We start from the raw sequence: 19,845 nt of genomic DNA on the forward strand, positions 1-19,845 counted from the left end.
CTTGTTGGATGCCATGTCAATCATTTGAATATATGGAATTTTTAAAATACATATTTTGAAATTCTTGGAGTAAATATTTTGTACTTATACTTAAATGAAATAAAAAAAACAATAAAATGGAAACAAATATGTTCAAATACTTTGATCAGAGTTTCAGAGACACACACAAACATCTGCATTATTCTTTTTTGAATTTATATTAAAAATGCACAAAATACAGTGGGGCCAAGTTGATTTTTTTCGGGGTTATAATTTTTTTTTTGAAAAAAAAACAACCACCTATTGATGATTTTTTAGTTAAGGAGTATTTTAATTTACATTGGCCATTGTGTTCAAAAGGTAAAAGCTCTTAAGTCTATTTTCATAGTATGTATTTCAGAAAATGGATTTTTAACTAGCAATCGTTGTTTAAAAAAAATATATACAAATTTCAGTAGTTTGGCCTTTATGTTCACAATTTTTAATATACATAGTGATATTAAATTTTGATATGATGAATATTTGATTCATTTATTAATGTTTTTTGACTTAAGTGATTTAACCAAATTAATTTTTAGAGGTTTTCCATTTATAAACGAGTGTAAAACATAGTTTGTGGACAGATTATATAAAAAAAATGGTAAATAGGTAACACCACGCCTTAACAGCCTTTACCTTTTGAGCACAATTTTATTCTTATTTCATTTGCGGTATTGAATGTAGAGCATTTAGATTTATTGGTGATAATACCATCATTTGATCATTTATGTCGCTCGAACGTTGTCTTAAATTTTCTTGTCTCATCCTCTTTTAACGGTTTAAGCTCTAGTGAAATAGCCAGCTGCCCCTTTAAACAGTCCAACCGTAATACCGGCGCTTCTAGGTAGTACTGTCAAGCACAGAAATTTGTTCTCCAGCCATACTACGCGAATGTGGAATTTCTTACCACTCTCTGTGTTTCCCAGCCGTTGGAATATGCAGGAGTTCAAACCCAACCGACTCCTCCTTTCAACCACTCTCTCCCTTTTCTAGTGCTCACACTGTGTCTTTACATAATAAGAGTAGTATTATCTCCTTGAGTGTGTGCTTATTATAAAAAAAAATGTTTCAATATACCATCTGTATATAGATTTCAAGGCAGGCTATGACAGCATAGCGAGGGTAAAACTTTCTGAAGCCATGTGAGAATTCAGCATCCTAAATATATTAAGAAGACTCTGAATAACATTTCAAACTAAGTAAAGGTATCCTAATTGCTATCCACATCCGTCAACATCTTCAATGGGCAAGGTAATGGGCTGACCTAGAGAAAGCAACCCGAGGCTCTGAAATATAATTAGAGGTCCCTCTAATCAGCAACAATCCACACAACTGCTGACATTAAAATATTTGGAAAAGGCCAAAAATCCGTAAAGAACTCATTAATCCAGATCGAGCAAGCCTCAAAAAAAACTGGGATTGCCTATAAATTAGGGAAATCCAAAGTACATGGTGACTTCGGCTATAACGTTAGGTGATCACGAGTTCGAAGTGGTACAGTTATTCACTTACTTGGATAAATAGTGGCGGCCGATAATAAGATAGAAGAAGAAATACGCGGGCGACTAATAAAGCTTATCAAGAATCTTTTAAACTGCTGCTGTATAAGACTATGGTCCTACGAGTACTCAAGTATGGGTCCGAGACTTGGGTGCTCAGTAAAAGATACGTTAACCTCTTATCACGGTAGGAAAGAAAAATCTTACGAGAAATAGTTGGTCCGATTTGTGAGGAAGGACAAATGCGGTCGAGTTATACGAAATATACCACGTAGTTGATAAGGCCACAAAAAAAAAAGCTTGGAAGACTCATGTGTGCTGGGCACCTGACACGCATGAGCGTAGAAGAGCCAACCCGGAAAGACCATTGCGATACAATTTATGGTGAAAGACAGCTCAGGTTTCTATTTTTTTTTTACGGTGCAATTGTTTGAAGGAAAATGCAGCTGGCTATTTCACCGAAACATTGTTTATGAAAATAGAGCTGCGGCCGGCGGTGCTCAAGAGTTACAAAATTTCAATAAGATAACGGTCACGTATCATTTGAATTCCGTCTAAGAGACTGAAGTGGGTTATTGAGCAATTGTTTTCGAGTTTCGGATGTTTATAGATTATAGCCAGATCAGAAGGGGTAAAAAAACTTCTTGCATCATCGGCGTAGAAAATCTACACATTTAGCAGTAGTTTTGGCGACTTCAAATATTGCTCACTACACAAGAGATGGTTTGTGATGTTCACGCCTAAAACTGAAAGCTGTTAACTCTCCTCTATGCAAGTACCACCTACGGATATTGGTATTGGGCTAGAGTAACGTTTTTGGGACAGTAGACAGCAACTGTAAACTTTACACGGTTTTTGATTTCCCATTTGATATTGCTGTAAATATCAGGATTTAATGAGCTTATCATGCGCTGCCGTTGGTAGTCCACATTCGAAGGACAAGGATAAGAATCTAAAAACGAATATAAAAAGCTGAAGGCACTGTCATCAGCGAAACAATAAAGTCGGTTTGATGTTTTAGACAAAAGTTCCTTGGGGCACACCAGCGTATATTTTGTGGATATCAGATTTGAACCCGACCGATCTTATACTTGAATTGAACGATGTAATTTCTAACCCAACAAAGGAGAGATTAATCTCATCAAATGCTCTTGAAATAATCTTACTTTTTATAAAATGATGTAAAGATTTTCTTCACTGTCCGGTTAGATAAACCATGAGATTACCAGTGTACCTCTCGCTACGAAAACTATATTGCTTTCGTTCTTCCAAGTATTCCTTAAGCTGGAAATTGATCAGCGTTTCCATGACCTTGGAAAGAAGGGACGTAAGTGCAATTGGACCATAGTTATAAGGTTAGGAGGATTCACCTTTTATAGGGACAGGCTGAAAAAAGACCTGTAGAATAGGGCAGATGAAAATGTTTAAGCAGTGGACTTATGAATGTCTTGCAAGTGCACGAGTACAAAAGAAGATTTGTCCCATAAAATCGTTTACGCTCTCAAATATAAGAAACTCTTTCGGGAAGCGTCAAATTACAAGCTTACTTTACTGCAAGAAAATTAGGAGTGTCATTGTGAACGATTTTTTGCATTTTTGTATTTGAAAGTATTGTATTTGAAAACATTAGTATAAATCTAAGCGAAAGTTGCAATAAACTTCTTAATTTTAATATGGTTTCGAATATTCTTTGAAGTTAATAGTTAATGTTTTGAATATACCACCCATATCTACTTTATTTTTATTTGCAGCTTATGTGGGAAAAAAATAAATAAATAAAATAACAATTTATCAGTAAAAATGTTTTCACTACCAGAAATGTGTCAAATTTATCGGCTTGTTTAAGATCAAAGAAATAAAAAAAAAATTGTTTCGAAAGCAAAATGTCTGTTTTTGAGATTTTGAGTTTTTTACCCGATTTAAATTAAAAACGCCCTACTCTGTATGTACTGCAGTAATCAAAAATCGCAAGTACATATTTTTGTATAAACATCGACCAGATGCAGATTTCTATGATGCTTCTCATCTCAATGTTGAAAAATATTCTGAAATATATTCCATAATATTTTTTCTTTTCCACACAAAGCACTTGGATCTTGCACAACAGCTGAGAAGTTGTCGCTCATTATACGAGTGAAAAAAAGATGATTACAAGATGGGAACTTTGTCATTTTGCATAGCAACAAAGATTATTTTAATCGCACGATATGAATGAACAATGATGTGGTGAATGGCAAAAGGAGGGAGTTTAAGAAAAGTATTGATTTTTCGAAAACTTATAACCTACTGCACTGTGAAAGGAAGAAGTTGTACAAAAGAATGGAAAAGCTTCAACCTGTCAGTTCTTTAGAACCTCTCTCAACCAATTTTGATGAAATTTTAAATGAGTGAAATACTTTTTGAAACACTGAAGAATAAATTGAATTAAATTTGAAAATGTCCTCAAAATAAGTCGTATCTCATTGGCATCGATTCGAATGTAACAAATATTGAGTTTTCTAATAAAGACTAGACGGTCTTGTTATTCTTTTTTCGCATTGTGCAGGAACAAAATCTATTTTTTAATCACAAAACATTCTGTTTTTTATTTATTTTGATTTTTCATCTGAGAATCTGTTTTTGGAATCGATTCAATTTCCTTTGGTTTATTTTTGTATTTTTATGATCGATGATGGTGTACAGCAAACCATGAACAACTAATCTCAAGCTGGATGAAACGCTATCTTTGTAGAATCTATGAAAAATTATTTGTCCATTCAGAAAAAATAAAGATAAACCTCAGAAGAGATTTGATATGCCTGAAGCAGTCTCGACTTGACTATTTACAATTTTTTTTTGTTGTTGTTGTGAAAAATCCAATCTAGTATGAAAATAAGGTGGGAGATGGTGTAGTGGTAGGTATACACATATATAATGTTGATTGCGGAAATCTGGTTCAACAGGACTCAAACTTAAACTCAAAGAGAAGCCAGTTATCAGAATGTTTATACACAGAGTGAGAGCTATACCTACACAAGATGTGGATTAACTTGTTTCCTATAAAAACATGGAAACACTCCGGGACAGGGAATTTATTATCAGTAGATTATTACAATGAAAATGAAAAGGTTTGGTTTTTCAATTGAATTTAATTGATTTTTGTGGGTGTATGACACGCCCCATGGGTGGAACATCTAAAGTACAAAATATCTGCTCTTCTATATTTGTACATATATCAAAAGAGTTTTATTGTAAATTAGTTCAGAAGTACTATACATAAGTGACTTTAATGTTCCGACTGTAACATGAACTTTCGACTCCGTTGCTAAAAGCTTAATACCAAGTTCTTATGCGTCTCGTAAAGCCGAATCACTTTTGATATCTTCATCTTCTTGTAACGTTTCATAATTCAACGAAATTAGGAATTGCGATGATAGTTTGTCTCCAAATATTACGGTGTCTTCGAGCAATTCAGTTCTTTCTAAAATAAATATGTATATCTATGTATGTGGTACCCGTGGCATGATGGTTAGTGCTTTGGACTGTCATGCTAGAGGTCTTGGGTTCGATCCCTGCCTATGCCATCTCAAGTCTTTTCACGGGTACTGCCTCTTGCGAGGAATTGACAACTTGGAGAATTTGTCAACTATTGTCATGAAAAAGTGCTTTCTCAAAATTAGCCGTTCGGAGTCGGCATATAAACTGTAGGTCCCCTCCATTCCTGACAACATTACTCGCACACAGGAATAGTTGAGAGTTGTAAGTCACTAGGCCTTGGTTCTCAACGGACTGTCGCGCCACATAATTTATTTATTTATGTTCCAATTATCAGAGCAGATATTGTGAAAAAGTCTCGATTTTACCAAAAACACCGGACCTGATAGTATTTCAAGCTTACTTTACAAAAATGGTCAAGCATCAACTGCTACACCCTTATGTTTCTTGTTCAATATGTCTTAGCATGATAAAATATTTTCAACCTATCTTTCATTTGTAACTACAATTCTTAAACATTGTAGTCTTTTTAATTTTAAGAACTACCAGCCAGTGTCAGGATTTGGTTTTTGTTGAAAAATGCTGGTAGAACTCTAATATAACTAATATCCTTCCACATCAAGGTATCAGAACTTGTTTGTTTTTTGAATTCTGTGGTTAATGCATTGGATAAAAAGATACAAGTTCCTTTGGTGTGCACGAATTTTTCAAAAGCCTTTAACAGGATAAGTCATGTATAACTAGTTATGAAGTTACAAACATTTGGATTCCTCGAAAGCTTCGTAACGTGGTTTAAAACTTATCTGGCAGATAGATAACATTATGATGTTTTAAATACAATTTCTTCTTCTAGAGGCGTTCCACAACAGTCCATTTTAGGACCACTACTTTTTAATAATAATTTTAACGATGTGATAAAAATGTATTTTCTAAGTCATAAGTTTACGCAGACGATTTTAAAAAACTATAGTTGTAGTAGTTCCCGTGGGATGATGGTTAGTGCGTTAGACTGTCATGTTAGAGGTCTTGGGTTGGCCTACGGCAACTAAAGTTTTTCTTGTCAGGAACTGCCTCTTGAGAAGAATTGACAAATCCTACAAGAGTAGTTCTTGTCATGAAAAGTGTTCCCTCAACTTAGCTTAAAACTTTAGGTCCCTTCCATCCCTGACAACATTACCTGCACACAGGAATAGTTGAGAGTTGTTAGTCATTAGGCCCTAGTTCTTTACGGTCTTCTTTAGACTTATTATAAGTGTGAGCGATTGTGTATTGCTTCAAAAGGACCTCAAGAAATTATCTCAATGGTATATTACTAACAATTTAGATCGACTTAGAATATCGGCTTAATATGCATAGAAATCTTGAAATAATATTTTATTTAAAATTATTATTTGAATATCATTATGATAATATTATTAAAAAATTGTCAATGATTGTCATGCATTTCACTTTAAGAGTTGGTAAAAAAAGTGTTTACGTGAATAGAATGAAGCTTTTCAAAGTGCTTTCACAATCTCAACGCAAGTAAATATTAATCGAGATTTACTTGAAGCAAATAACAATAGGTAATGTACAATCTTAGTTGTTATTGGCTGTAAAAGTGGGCGGATTATACGCCTCTTGAAATCAAATTCTTAAAATTTCTTATAGGTTCGATTGTTTGTATAATAAGCTCTACTGGTCTCCAAATTGCATCGTTCTGCAAGTTTCTACTCCATAAAGTTGACTTAAATTTAAAAAAAAGCAGGCGGATACCACGCCCTTACACGTAAATCTATAATATTATAAATCATATTCCACTTGCGCAGAAAATATTTCTGTTGTAAATCATAATGTTATAATTCCTATGACCCAGAGTGTGAATTCATACAAATGCTTTACAACTTACACTAAAGATAGAAGGTATAAACGCTCAAATTCGCGCGTCTCGCCTATTTTTCTATATGTTCATACATATATATTGTTTATTTGAAAAAATATCTCAAGTGGAACAAGCTAAAACAAAATTAAAAAACAATCTAAAAAAACTTGATGCTGCTGTGCTTGATGTGCTGCTTGGCTTGCTAGATGGCACGCGATGTATTGATATTGATTCCGTTTCAGATACTATATACCTTTACTTCATACGGCATCCGTATCTATATAATGGTTCTATAAACCAAGTCAAACAACAACAAAACTCAAAATTCCCAACTTTATAAAAAGATCGATGAGATTTGTTTTAATAATAAATTTAGCTTGCTATCAATACATTTATATGTTTTTTCGTTTTGTTTTTTTTTTTTACAAAAATAGATTTAGATGATGCTATTTTAGGTAGCAGTTATAGTTGATAATAAAGAAAATTTGTTTTTATTACCTTGACGAGTTTCCGTAAAAGTAATTATTTTTTTTTCTATTTTGTCGGCACAAAATGAGGTAGCTTCAAAAAAAAGTTAGGCATTGTTGAATCATAATTGGTATTTGCATTATTTTAACAAGTATTAAGATGTTAGGTCAAATGTCATTTTTTTGACATTTGTGCTGTCAAATTTTGCCAGGTTCTCATTTTTTGTTTGAAATATAGACTTCATGAGGTTTTGGATTTTAATAAAGTGATTTACTTGTGTATTGATCTTCTTAATTACCTGTCTTTTTTCGAGCTTCTTGACAAAACTTATGAGCAATTCCCCAAAAACGGTGTTAAGATTCTGCTCTAAAATTTGAATGCCTTAAATTATAAAGGATATCATCTCTGGTAGGTCAACCGAAAAACGGTTGGTGCTTAGCTGCGCGTGCATTCAATTCAATGTTGGAAGACTGCAGCAAGAAAAAACTAACAACTATACCTTGAGCTGTCGCGAAACCATACCACTTATTAGTTGTGTCCAGAAATCCGCTGGTAGATTTGTCAACAATCCATCAGAAATGCTGTTGGGATTCTCACAGAAACCCTGGTTTGACTTCGAATGTGCTCACTGCTCAGGCCAACAAATGGCCAAAACGAAGGCCTACAGGTTTTGACAGGAAAGGATGAAAAGGGCTTCCCGACAGAGACAGAAGAGCACTTGCTCAGAAGAGAAACAAATATCCTTGAGCAGCGTGAAGAGTCCAATAAATCCAGAGATGTTTTAGCAAGAAATAGTTGCAAAACTTCTACAAATTAATAAAAAGAAATTATCAAGATTCACAAGCCGCCCTGGTGTCTTCAAAGACAAAAAAGGAAATACAATACTTGAGACGCAGTTTATGCTTCACATTTGGAAAGACTATTTCAACCATTTGCTTAACGGCGACGATGTACAGTATCCTGTTGACGAGCAGACTCAACAAATCCATCTGGTGGCTAATCAGGAGCTCCATCCAACCGACTCAAATGAGATCAAGATAGTCATCGTCAGGATGCAGTCGAACAAAATTGTCAGTAATGTTGGGCTGCAGGCGGAACTTTTCATTTACACTGAAAATGATTTGGTAAGGAGCATACATCAACTTGTAGCCAAAATTTGGTCGAAAGAAAGAATGCCCGATAAATGGAACGTAAGTAATATTTGCCCGATCCATAAACAAGATGATCGCCTTCTCTGCTCCAACGACAGAGTTATAAGTCTTTTAAACTCGCATACAAGATCCTGTCAAGTGTATTAGTTTGATTTCAGGCTCAGAAAATCTACCATCTACTAACTCTTCACTTTACGCCAAATCCTGGAGAAGTCCCAGGAATACTACAACAACGATACAATCACCTCTTTATTTTTTTTTTCAAAGCAGCCTACGATAATGTCAACATGGACGAGATTTGGTATTCCTGCCAAGCTGATACGCTATATCAGAATGACGTTGCTCCGTTAAAATTAATAGAAACTCAACAGATACCTTCAAAACCACCAGGTGATTACAATAAGGCGGCACGGTGTCATGCAGCTGTTTCAATATTGTTCCTGAGAGAGTTGTCCGTAACTTTAAGTCCAATACGAATAGCACCATCTTTCAGAAATCCACACAATATCTTGGATATAAAGATTTTTTTTTTTTTTTTATTTTTTTGTATATCCGATGGAAATCTTCAAAAGACACTCGGTAAGAATCGGTACCGAGTAGTGTGGGACTCTTACCGCACTAAAACCACCGGTGAATCAGGACCAATCTATGAAAGATCGACAAATGATTTTTATTTCTTAATTTTTAAAATCGCATTGGGGGAAGTTTAAGGTTATAACACTTTCCCGTAGCTTTTAGCCCATCAGCTCATGAGGCTTGGTTCTTCTTAATCTCCGAACATTGTCTCGTACATTTAATACGGTCTCCATTTCAGAGTTAGTATGACTTTGCAGTCGCTGATTGTGTGATACAGCGTGTTTCTTAACCACTTCTGTAACCATTTCAATTTGAAGGTCACGATGTAGATCGCTATTTCTTATATACCAAGGGGCATTTATTATTCCACGAAGGACCTTGCTTTGGAATTTTTGGATGGGTTCAGCATTTGTTTTCTTTGTACAGCCCCATAGTTGGATGTCATATGTTTAAACGGGTTTCAATACTTGCTTATATAACATTAGTTTGTTCTGGATAGATAGGTCAGAGTTCTTTCCTATCAACCAGTACATTTTTCTGTACTTCAAGTTTAGTTCTTCTCTTTTCTTTTTGATGTGTTCTTTCCATTTAAGCTTTGCATCCAAATTCATTCCAAGGTATTTGGCGGTATTGGAGTAAGGTACTTCTGTACTGTTTATAAAAATTGGAACATTGTTTATGTTTTTGTTTGTAAAGTTTATATGCGTCGATTTTGTTTCGTTTAATTTGATACGCCATTTGTGCGTCCAATCACTAACTTTATCGACTGCATTTTGCAATTTTTGTGTAGCCTTCGTAACGGATTTATCTGGCACCAATATTGCAGTATCATCAGCAAAGGTGGCCATGATAGCGTTGATGTCCACTGGAATATCCCTTGTATATAACAGATACAGGGTTGGTCCTAGGACACTTCCTTGTGGTACACCGGCTTCAATTTTCTTAAGTTCCGAGTAATTTTGATCGTACCGTACTCTAAAGAGTCGGTTCGTAACGTAGGATTTCAGTATTTCGTAGTACTGCCTGGGGAAGTCCCTATGCAGTTTGTAATCAAGTCCCAAGTGCCAAACCTTGTCAAAAGCTTGAGCAACATCTAAGAATACAGACGAGCATACTTGTTTTTCTTCAAGTGCCTTTTCCACAACATCCGTAATTCGATGCACTTGGTCTATCGTGGAATGTTTATTTCTAAATCCAAACTGATGGCTCGGAATTAGTCTTCTTTCTTCAATTATTTTGTTAAGCCTTTTAAGTAGCAGTTTTTCAAAAACTTTTGCCATGATTGGTATAAGCGATATTGGTCTGTAAGATGTAACTTCTGTTGGTGGCTTACCTTGTTTAGGTATAACAATGACTTCCGCAATTTTCCAATGATGTGGGACATATCTTAGTTTAAGGCATGCGTTTATTATAAATTGGAGTTTCTTGAAGGCTATAAGAGGCATTTCTTTCAGAACCTGAGCAGTTATAAGATCGTACCCTGGTAATTTTTTGTTTGACAACTTATGTTGACACATGCTTCTTACTTCTTTGAGCGTGACAAAAGGTATTTCACATTCGTCGTTTCTGTCAACAAACTGTAAGGGATCTGTAGCTGTGCTTGCTGGGAATGGCTTGAAAACATTCGCGAGATGTTCAGCAAAGAGATCAGCCTTTTGTTTCGGGTTTCCGATCCATTTACCATCTTGAGATTTTATCGGCGGGTTTTGTGTCTGAGGTCTTTTTAGGCGCTTAGTTGCTTTCCATAAGGAGTATTCTGTAGAAGCATCCATCGTCAGACTTTTCAGGAATCTACTTAGTGAATCATTTTTAAACTCACAGATTCTTTTTTTTAATTCGTTGTTAAGACGGTTAAAAACTACCTTATCATCTGGGAATCTCGTAGATTGCCATTTTCTTCTAGCTCTTCTTTTTTCCAATATCAACTCCTTTATTTCGATAGGATATTTTATTTCTTTTTCTCTCGCATTCGAAATAGTTTGAGTACTTTCTTCTGCAGCCTGCTGCACATCAGCAATAATTTGTTCTACTTCATGATCAATTTGTTCAATTGTTTGCATAGGGATATAAAGATGACTTTGACATTATGGAAAGAACCAAACGAGCAGTTACTGGAGCCTTTTCCAATAGCGAGTCTGAAGTGAACAAAATCGGTTTTGTGTAATTATTGAGGACAAAACAAAGCATAGCGAAAAGCAGCGTTTCTAATCGAATACTTAATCAGAACATGAGCATTGATAAGTATAATTTCAAGATGATTAAAGAAGTCATCAACTTTGTCACTGCTCTTTGATCTGCAATTAACATAAGTGCTGAAATCAAGCGTGGAATAAATTTTGAACAAATTTCCAACAGTGAAAGACCCTTCTAAGAACCGAATGACCTTAAAATCTTTTCAAATACGTTTGTATTGTGTTGTACCCCGAAAATATAAGAAAAGAAGGAAGTAGAGCACCATTGCAAGAAGTTCGTGGTGTTTACTATTCTTGAGGAAAGTGTCACTTATGAATATTAACAGAGGTGGTAAACAATACTTCAGGAATATTAAGTTTTTAACGCATTTATGTTCTTGATTCTTCAATTTCGAAACGTACATACACGCCTTAACCCATGAATGAAATTTTGTTTATCATAATAATTTTTGAACTAACAAAAATAATTAAAACCAAATTTACACAACCTTATCATTCATTTCTTTAAATTTAATTTATAATCTTGTCCAGCTTCTATTTGTTGGTTAGCCAATGTATTTTTTAATAATAATCTACGTAATTCAATATAAAAGGTGCTTTTTTCCAAGGAATAGAACTTAAAAATTACAATTTTGTCAGCTGTCACAGTGATTTATTTTAAGTTTGGTTTGACTTATAGACTGACACAACTTCTAAGTTGTTCAAAATTATTTTGAAAATCATGGTTCTTTTCTTAAAAGTGATTTTTTAAGCGATGAGTTGGAAGTCCATGCTGAGAATATGGAAAGATCACTTCTCCAAATTATATTACGGCGATGACGAACCGAATTCCGCTGTAAGGGAGATAGAACCACTCAACCTCGGCGACGCAGATCAACAATTCCGCCTACCCGACCTTGACGAAGAGAAGATAGCTATATCTAAACTTAAGTCAAACAAAGCTGCTGGAGCTGACGGCATCGCTGCCGAACTATTCAAAGCAGCAGGCGATGACTTGGTACGAAGCATGCACCAACTCATCTGGAAAATATGGTCGGAAGAGAGCATGCCCTATGAGTGGAATCTCAGCATAGTGTGCCCGATACATAAGAAAGGAGACCCTCTAAACTGCGCCAACTACAGAGGCATCAGTCTCCTTAACATTGCGTATAAGATCCTCTCTGCCGTATTATGTGAACGTCTGAAGCCATTCGTCAACAACCTGATTGGTCCTTATCAGTGTGGCTTCAGATCAGGAAAGTCCACTATCAACCAAATATTCACACTACGGCAGATCTTGGAAAAAACCCAGGAGCTTCAAATCGATACCCACCATCTCTTTATCGATTTTAAAGCCGCGTATGACAGCATCTATAGGGAAGAGCTCTACCGAGCAATGTCTAGTTTTGGCATCCCTGTCAAACTTATCCGTTTGTGCAGAATGACGATGGAGAATGCACGCTGCTCTATCAAGGTCGGAAAAGATCTTACCGATGCATTTGATGTCAAAAAAGGTTTTAGACAAGGGGATGCACTGTCATGCGACTTCTTTAACATCGTTCTGGAAAGAATTGTGCAAAACTCAACCGTCAACACTAGAGGCACAATCTTCCAAAAATCCATCCAATTACTCGGATACGCAGATGATATTGACATAATTGGAAGATCAAAGCGTGATGTCAGTGGAGCGTTTTTGAGCATTGCGACGGAAGTGAAGAAGATGGGTTTAGTGGTCAATGAGGGCAAGACCAAGTATATGCTGTCATCAAAAAAGGACACTGAACGACGACGTCTTGGACAAAACGTCACTATGGACAGCTATAACTTTGAGGTAGTTAAGGACTTTGTCTACCTAGGCACCGCTATTAATGCAGACAACGACACCAGCGCTGAAAGAATAACTCTTGCAAATCGCTGCTTCTTTGGACTTAGAAGGCAATTGAGAAGTAAAGTCCTCTCTCGAGCATGTAAAATCACCATCTATAAGACACTCATCATCCCGGTTCTCATTTATGGCGCTGAGGCCTGGGCCCTGTCAAAGAAAGATGAGAGCGTCTTAGGATGCTTCGAGAGAAAAATTCTTCGGGTGATTTTTGGTTCCGGTCGCATAGATGGAGAATGGAGGAGAAGATATAACGACGAACTGTACGGGCTGTACAGCGACACTGACCTAGTTTGCAGAATTAAAGTCCAACGGCTTAGATGGCTAGGTCATGTAGAGCGGATGGACATCAACGCTCCAGGCCGGAAGGTCTTCGAATCTAGTCCCGAGGGACGGCGCAGTAGAGGAAGACCGCGACTCAGGTGGCGCACCCAGGTGGGAGAGGACCTCAACCAACTTGGCGTGCAAAACTGGAGACAACTAGGTAGGGACCGAGCTGGCTGGAGACGCATGTTGGTTGAGGCCCAGGTCCGCCCCGGACCGTAGCGCCACCTTAATGAATGAGTTGGCCGTGAATTGGCCTTCAAAATCGTGCGATTTAACGCCACTTCACTATTTTCTTTGGGGGGATATGTGAAGTCACTAGTTTATTAAGCCCGAAACGATTGACTACTTGGATGACAACATTCGCCGCGTAATTACTGACATACGGGGCACGAATGTTAGAAAAAGTTTTCGACAATTGCCCCTCTAGATTAGACTACCTTAGATCCAGCAGTGACAGTCATATACTACAGGCTAGGTTATGTTGAAGTGGCAGTCCGCAATGGAGTATGACTAATGTAGGCCAGTTGTTGAGCCATTGTCATGAAGCTTTCTTCTAAAGCTCAATAAAATAAGTTGAGAATTCCTTACGTACAAGGATAAAGTTGTTAGTGTGTTTGAGATTGTCTAGATCGTTATAGAAGAATTCTCCTTAATGGTTTTATGTTTTTGAGCTACAGCAGGGCAGGTACAGAAGAGATGAAGAAATGATTCCTGTTCTTTTTCGTACGTACAGCTCCACGCTACCGTGCTTTCCTATAAGGCAATGTTCAATTATGACATAAATTATCAAACTTATATGTAATCTGCGAAGAGATATCAAGGGCTTTAAGAATTTTAATGGAGAAATTAAATAGGAACCTGACATTCTGAAGAAATCCCGATATAACATTCTCTTTAAGCCAGGTTTTATAGCCTCAAGTTCTGCCTGGACCATTTTACAGTGATTAAGAAAGCGGAATGAAAGAGGTTTTGAGAAATCATATTTAAATTATAATTTCAGAAGACTATCTTCCGAAAAAGTCAATTGCATGTCAATTTAAAAAAAGTCGTCTTTGTTTTATTTCATGTCAAAGTTCTATTCCTCTTAAAAAAACACCTTTTATTTATTTTTCATTAAAAGTTACTTAATCTATATTCGTAGTCGTTTTATTAAGAAAAACATTTCAACTAATTTCAATTCAAATTGTTGCATTGCAGTTGTTGTTTTTGTTGTTATTCTTTTTATTTGTTGTTTATCTTGTTTATTACAACTTATTTATAAATTCTATCTGTAAGCCACTTTCAAACTGCGATACGTATTTGTGCAAAGAATAAAGCTTAATTGAAATGAAGCTACATAAGCTATAATATATTTACGTACGAGCATCAGAGTCTCGTAAAATAATATTAATAATAATAACTTGGGTGCGGGTATTACGACATTTTAATGAGAAATAAACGGTTTATGATTGAAAGGATTGATGATGTGGTTTTCAGAATAATGTACGACGAGTTTATGTAAGAAAAAGATTTAAACGGTTTAAGGTAGATTGATGATTTTATTTACTTCTTCATTATACGAGCGATCAAGAATAATTGCTACAATATTTTTTTGATTTATTTAAGACTTACGAGATTTACGTACTTTTATTTTAAGATGTTTTTCTTAGCTTAGGGTTTAGAAGAATGGATAAAGGGCTGTTATATAACTTTTTATGAGTAGAACCACTTAAAAGTGCATTAAATGGTTAAGGATATGAATATGTGAGATGATAAAAAGTCCCAGATGGGATTTTAGATGTTCAGGAATAATATTTACATAATTTTAATGCAAAATAAAGTAACGAAAACACACGTTTGCTGTAACACCTGAAGTCCGTGCTTCAAAATGTGTATAAGTCTCCGTTTATAAGTTAAGGAAACAAAGTTGATTTTGAAATCTTAGGATCCGGAGAATATCAAACAAAAATAAATCAAAATCACGAGATAGAAACATAAATACATTGTGGTTTCGCTTTAAATCAAAGATTATTTTCACATATAGAAAATCAGTGAACAACGTGGGAAAATAGGTATTGAAAACTGAGTGATTTTCAAATCGTGTGACTTTTGTACGCACATTGTGCAAAATGAACATGACAGGAGTTTGTTGATGGACGGCACTTATGGTATTCAGACGATAATTTGGCTGTTGGAGCCCAGAGCATCAATCCACGAATATTAACTCGCTATCGATATCAACACAGCATGAAAAGAGAGATATCTGACTGGACGCACAACGATTGCCCCACTTATTTTATTAACTTCCCATAGGAAGTTATTGTAATGGGTCCGATTTGTCAAATTGAAAATTTTGACATTTATCGACGTTTCAAGGTCCCTAGAGTCGAAATAAAAGATTTTTAGAAAGATGTCTGTGCGTGCGTGTGTACGTACGTTCGCGACGTTTTTTTCGTCGTCCATAGCTCAAGAACCAGAAGAGATATCGACTTCAAATAAATTTTGTTATACAGATAATAAAGCAGAAAGATGCAGAAAGGGCTCTCAAGAAAATTGCGTGGGTGGTTTTCTTACCATAGCAGTTTAAAAAAAAGGTGAAAATTTTGGTTAACCCTAAATATCTTACGAACCAAAAACGCTAGAAACTTGAATTTAATTTTATATAATAAAATGTAACGTGGTCTCAAAGAAATATATTTTTTGAAAAAAATCTATCTAACGGTATTTTTTCTAAATCAAAAAAACTGAAAAAAAAAATTGTCACCTCCTAAATTTAAAGACTAACATATGATTTCTTCTCCAAAACAATTTTGAGCAACGGAAAATAATGTTTTTGAAATCTGATAAAATTTTGAGAAAAATCGAATTGACAGTTTTTTTTTTATAAAAAATAAAAATCTAAAAAAAACATTACTCAAAGTTGGTAAAAATTCAATATCGATTCAAATATATTTTCAAAAACTTAAATTTTAGGCTTCAATCTTATTTTATCATATAAGAAATATTGTTTTCAACATTCAGTAAAATTTTGAAGAAGATCGAATTGACAGTTTTTTTTACAAAAAATAAAAACCTAAAAAAAAATTAATAAAAGGTGGTAAAAATTGATTTTCGACTCAAATATCTTTTCAAAACTTTGAGATATTGGCTTTAATTTACTTTTATCTTTCAAAAAATATTGTTGTCAACATTCAGTTAAATTTTGAACAAAATCGAATAGACATTTTTTTTTATAAAAAATTAAAAACCGAACAAAAATAAACAAAAGTTGGTAAAAATTGAATATGGATTCAAATATCTTTTCTAAAACTTGAAAGTTAGACTTCAAACTTATTTATTCTAAAAAGAAATATTGTTTTAAGCATTCTGAAAGATGTTGAGAAAAATCAAATTGACAGTTTTTTTTACAAAAAAATAAAAACCTTAAAAAAAAATTTATAAAAGTTCGTAAAAATTGATTTTCGACTCAAATATCTTTTCAAAAATTGTAGATATTGGCTTTTAACTACTTTTATCTTTCAAAAAATATTGTTGTTAACATTTAGTAAAATTTTGAAAAATATCGAATTGATGTTTTTGTACAAAAAATTAAATACCTAAAAAAAATTTATTAAAAGTTGGTAAAAATTGATTTTCGACTCAAATATCTTTTCAAAACTATTAAATATTGGCTTCAAACTAATTTTATCTTATAGAAAATATTGTTTTCAACATTCGATAGAATTTTGAAGAAAATCGAATTGACGGTTTTTTTACAAAAAATAAAACTCTAAGAAACAATACTAAAACTTGGTAAAAATTTACTTTCGACTCAAATAGTTTTTCAAAAATTAAAAATATTGGCTTCAAACTTATTTTATTTTACAGAAAATATTGTTTTCGATATTCAGTGATTTTTATATAAAAATCCAACAGTCAGTTTTTCATAAAAAATAAAATCTATATCAAATAGTACGCAAATTTGGTAAAATTGATACTAGTACATATAGACAAACTTTTAAGCAAGACAAATCGACAGACGGGATGGGAAGTTATCAGTGTGGGTCGCATCCCAGCCTCTTTTTTTTTTATTATTTTACTCATACTCATTGCATAGGCTTAATAATCGTTAAAGCCTTAGGTCAGCTAGAATTGGACAACGATTTTGGGCGTAAAATCATCTTTTCTGTGGGTCGGAAACCTCGCACGTTTTTGCCGTGAAGTCAATTCATCCACAGAGAGTGACAGTTGGTGTGGAATGTTTTTCATGACAATGTTACAATCGATCTTCTGCTCACTAAATTTTTAAGTCATGTCAACCCACGTCCCTAGTACACATGGCGTTCGTAGGACTTTCACGCCACAAGTCTCTGGTCAATTTCTGCTTGTTCAACTTAAAAGTTTGTTCAGGGTACAACCTCTTAATTCTCCAAGAATAATTCTAGTTATGGCCCTCGGATTCGACATAAAAACTGTAGAGGCTATATAAATGAATGAAGAAGCTTTTTCGATTCAATTCTTGATTGAAAATCTATCCATTTGAGCTAAATATTTTTAAAACAGAAAAAAACCAAAAAGGATTGAAGTTAATTTTTGTTCTTGTTACGAATCTGTCGCCTAACCGATTCTATCATATCAATTTTTTAACGTATATTTAAAAATATAAAAACAAAGTTGAAAACTTGAGTTCAAATCAAAGTTCAAATCAAAATTCGAAAAATTTGAAAATTTCAAAACAAAAATCAGAATTTTCAGAAACTAGTATGATACTAAAATGATTTAAAGGCATCTAGAAAGCAAAAGGTTTTATTTTGCAAAACAATTCATATTTAAAATATGAAGTTTTAAAAATCTGATGCGATAGAATATAAATGTCAAGTTCGAATCAAGGGCGTCTTGATTCTTTGCAATGGGTTTAAGAGGTTAGGTTAGGTTTGACTGGGTAATGCAACGATAGACGGAAAAACATCTCACTCGGATCACTGTGGATCTATTGTACTCCCCAGAAAATGGATGAAGGTATTGAAAAATTACGTATGATAAGTAACCCGTTTACGCGACCTATCAATAAGGACAATTGAGCCCTTCCCAGTTGAAAATGGTATTTTGTTTTTCTTTTGGAAATATTTGGCCATAGAATCCTCGCAACTCTGAAAGTCACAAGAACCACCCACCTATTGGTTACCGCTTAAAAAACTTTGGTGGATCAGTCCATTCTTAATTGATCTGATCTATTGGCTAATAAGCAAAGCAAAATTATGGTCCGGTGAATTCTTGATCCATCGCTGATCGCTGACCGAGTGTAGCTCCTTTCGGCACTGTTTAACCAAATTTGTCTTTGTGACAGTGGCGATTAGAATATTGCCTTGATTGTTGCTTGGCAATCAATAAAAATGTCTACATTTTTGTTTACTAAATTTTGGAAAGAAAGATTTTTACTGCTTTAGAAACTGCAAGACCTTCTGCTGGAATTGCATTACAGTAGTCCGGGAGCTTTATTGGTCTTTCTAAGGGACGATCGTACGAAAAAATAACAGATCCTATTCCGTCCTCCGTTTTGGATCCATTTGTAAAAACGTTTTGTTATTATGACCCTGTTCTATCTATTATTCCGTAGTAGGGATTTCTTTAAGGACTATTGGATTCAAATCAATGTCTTTAAAGTCTTCTTTAAATTTCTAGGTCAATGTCGAAATTTTGTTTTATATGTTTATAAAGCCGAAAGCGACTCTAGTTATTACACTGTATTAGAAGTAGTAAGCAGTCGTCAGTTCTTTCACCAGTAATGTGTTGAGGAACACAGCAGGGCAGTCTTTAATTGGAATTAGTTATGTCTTAAGTGACATTAAGTCCAAAGTAACTAACCCAGTTACTGAGCTTATTGAGATTTAATTTTAGACGTTTGTAAAGTGTAGGTATACATTTCCCTGAAGCGATTGTTACAATGTAGTCTGCAAGTGCAAGGTTTTTTAATTCATTTATGCTTAGTTTATCTGTAGCACCCATGGCATGATGGTTAGTGCGGTTAAAATCCTTCACTTGGATTTATTTTGCACTCATAAACTCTTTAAAAATTATTCATAGGTTATTACATTTCGTAATACTTGATGTTATGATATCGTTAATCTTTAAACACAATTCAAACTACATATGTCAAGTATGAAAAAGAACGTCAAAAAAACTGTCAGTGTCAGTTAATCAGCTATCAAAATTCAAACAAAATTACTGATATACATATATTTTCCTGACAAAGGTCTTTACTATCGATAAAATACTCAATTCAGCTAAGTCGAATGAATCTTCAAACGAATTCAACATTATGCCGGTTTGTTTAATGATATATTCAAACATTTTAAATTCTTATCAGGAACCAGAAGCCATTTTCTTTATATTTAAATTGAAAACCATAATATACGGGAATTCACTTTTCTCTCTTTTTTTCCGATAGAATTCAAATTTA

At 34.4% G+C, this 19,845-nt stretch overlaps 1 protein-coding gene across 1 annotated transcript in view; it reads right to left on the reverse strand.

Annotated features, from left to right (window-relative positions):
* LOC129941647 (GTPase-activating protein CdGAPr) overlaps positions 1-19,845 on the reverse strand; it is a 173,575-nt gene that overhangs the window by 74,392 nt on the left and 79,338 nt on the right. The window lies entirely within an intron of this gene.

This window comes from Eupeodes corollae, chromosome 1, assembly GCF_945859685.1.
Source record: "Eupeodes corollae chromosome 1, idEupCoro1.1, whole genome shotgun sequence".
In the NCBI taxonomy this organism is placed as follows: domain Eukaryota; kingdom Metazoa; phylum Arthropoda; class Insecta; order Diptera; family Syrphidae; genus Eupeodes; species Eupeodes corollae.